At 40.2% G+C, this 2,833-nt stretch overlaps 1 long non-coding RNA gene across 1 annotated transcript; it reads right to left on the bottom strand.

Moving 5' to 3' along the window:
* Nucleotides 1-761: 761 nt before the first annotated feature.
* On the bottom strand, nucleotides 762-2,520 carry LOC121210917 (uncharacterized). Its single transcript, XR_005906190.1, has 3 exons — nucleotides 2,079-2,520; nucleotides 1,568-1,941; nucleotides 762-823 (listed from the first exon to the last, which is right to left on the bottom strand). It is a non-coding gene; the product is annotated as an uncharacterized lncRNA (long non-coding RNA).
* Between the last annotated feature and the right edge of the window lie 313 nt (nucleotides 2,521-2,833).

Genomic DNA, 2,833 nt, shown 5'->3' with positions numbered 1-2,833 from the left:
ATATCTTGAAACTCATCTGGTAATCCCGCGTAACTCGGCCTATGATCCCACCTATTGAAATAATTTATTTGTAAAATAATTTAAAATTTAAATAATTTTATTATGGTTAATACATTATCCAATGAATTTTATCTTGTTACAAGTGGGAATGTATAAGGGTAGTTCGCTTAAGGACGTAAAAAGGGGTAGTTCAACTTACACCCCTTATGTAACACCCCAAACTCGGCCCAGACGTTACGACCAAATCCAGCGTGTCACATTGAAGCGTTACTAGAAAAGTCATGTTTTATCTAAAGCCTTTCTTAGTGTTTAAAGAATATCTTCGTTATAGATTAAAGTGAATGGAAGCTGTGCACCAGGTAGGATGCCAGAAAAAAGAAGGTGAGTCAATTAGACTGCTTAAGTACCCAGCTCTCCACGGATCCAATCCTAGACATGCACACAACCATTGCCACACTTTAACTGAGTGATTGTTCAGGGAAAACCAATTCGTTTAAAACCATTTAAAAAGGTTATTAATTTTGAAAACATTTTCGTTGCGGAAGCTTTGCCTTGTTATCGCGATATTTTGAAATCAAGTAACCTTTTTAAAACGTGCCCTAGAGCTATTCAATTTCAAACAATTAAAACAATATCATATCTAAGCTAACAAAACATACTAAAAACAATTTAAAATAATTAAAGCGGCCTTATTACAAATTAAAACCCGAAAACATAAAGGAAATAATCTATAATAAAAGTGAAGGCATAAACACTTATTTTAAACAATCCACATGGCCACTCTAAATCCCTCCAGCTCCAAGTCCACCGATCTAAGGCTCACCTGCAAAGATGGGAAAAAGGGGGTGAGTTTGGAAAACTCAGTGTGTAAAGTATCCCAACCAGAGCCCAAATCAGTTCAAGCTTTACTGGGCCTAAGCCCTATTCAGAAATCAGAGTTAACTGGGTCTTAGCCCATATCAATATTAATCTGGCCCATAGCCCCTTACAATATCAGAGTATACTAGGCCTAGCCCATGTCAGTATCAATCTAGGCCGTAGCCCTATTAAAGTCGAGATATATTGGGCCTTGCCCATATTAACACAGTTGAGCCTATTTTAATACAGTTGGCCCATAACAAAACAGTCTCATATGATTAACACATGATAACCCCATCCAACCCTGCACTTGCCTCCGTCCATCCCTACATTTCCTGTGCGGAATAAATCACCCACGCCATCCCTACACTTACAGTGTTAGCACCAGTTGCGGCACTAACTATAATCCGTAGCAAAGCTGCTTATATCAGAATATGTGGCACAGCCACCAGAACGGGTTCTTCCTCCATAACAAAACCATGCAGTATGACATGTATGTAGAATACATATAATTAACAAGGCATGCTTCAGAAAGACAGTCAAATTATAGCGTAAGAACAGTTATTTACCATCGAGGGGCGTAATCGTAAACTTACCCATTTAGGGGTATTACGGTAATTCTACCTTACAGAGGTGTTTCAGTAATTTTATCAGTCTTTTTAGGGTTTTATGCTCATTACAGTTATTAACGTGTCTTCAGAATACTTACCGGACATTTTTACCGAAATGGGCCCGTTGCCCATTACCCAATTTCGGCCCATCGAAGCCCGAATTCACCGAGGTGTACGAAATTACGCACTTTGCAATCTTACCGTTGAAGTTACCAAAATTATCAATACAAACAATCCCACGAGCGCCCGCATGCTCGCAAGTTCTTGAAATGCCGGCTTTTCAACATTTTGGCTTTTCAGCTTTTACCGATCTAGTCTACTAGTGGGTGTCATTTACACACCTGATCTATAACGATACGTTGGCGAGATCCACACACGAGTTGTCTTTGTCTCAAAAACTGACTAAGTCTAGATCCAGTCATTTCGATGTCCTCGCTTCCCACTGCTCCTTGATCGACAGCCTTTATTCCACCTTACTCATAATAGAACGATAAATAAACCCAATAAACCCTTTAGTCCAAAACGATAGCCTCCCTAAGGGATTAGGGATTTTCGGCTTTTTTTTTAGAACCACAAGATACGAATGGAAAGAGGGTTACGAATACTTACCACGAGATCTATTCGATGAAGAACGTTTCCAATACTTTCCTACCCCTAACACAAGCAAAGGATGAGTCCAAGAGGTCTAAAGGTGTTCGACTTCCAACCTCTTAAAGTATGGTGACCTCGACTTTTCAACAAACAGGAGAGGAAGAAAAATAGAAGCTCGATGATGAAAGGGAACAGATGTCGACAAGGCTAACACAGTTGGGGGATTCAACTTTAATGAAAAGATGAGTAAAAGTAAAAGAGATCAGCACAAGGGGAAAACAAAAGTTGCGGTTTCGGCTTTTGTGAGTGATCGGCTAAGGTGATTGAATGGGAGAGGTTTTTCCTTTATGATTGGTGAAGCAAAGAAGATGGGAAGATGACGATAAACGAAAGGAGAGGAATGGGTTAATGGCCTCGGCTTGAAGAACTAAGAGAGCAAGAGAACGAAAGAAGAGAAAAATGAATCATAAAGGCCAGAAATAAATGACACTTATTTGCTATGGCCGAATGAGTGCATTTCGGCATAAAAATTCTTCCCAAATTTAAATTCCATGTTTTGCTCCTAAATTTCAGCCACCGCCAATTTAAATCCCATCCAAATTCCTTGCACCATCAGCAACAGTTCCACTGTTTGACCGACTCAAGCCACTGCTAGGAGAGTTTCAGTCAAACTCTTACTCTCCCCTATGAGCAGCAAAATTGGTCGCCCATTGCGCGTACAGCAGCTCGAAACCAAGACCTCCAAGCACCCCCATACGCTACTTGCCACTGCA

Source organism: Gossypium hirsutum, chromosome A02 (assembly GCF_007990345.1).
Source record: "Gossypium hirsutum isolate 1008001.06 chromosome A02, Gossypium_hirsutum_v2.1, whole genome shotgun sequence".
In the NCBI taxonomy this organism is placed as follows: domain Eukaryota; kingdom Viridiplantae; phylum Streptophyta; class Magnoliopsida; order Malvales; family Malvaceae; genus Gossypium; species Gossypium hirsutum.
The sequence above is the reverse complement of the archived record's forward strand: the minus strand, read 5'-3'. Positions and strand labels throughout refer to the sequence as shown.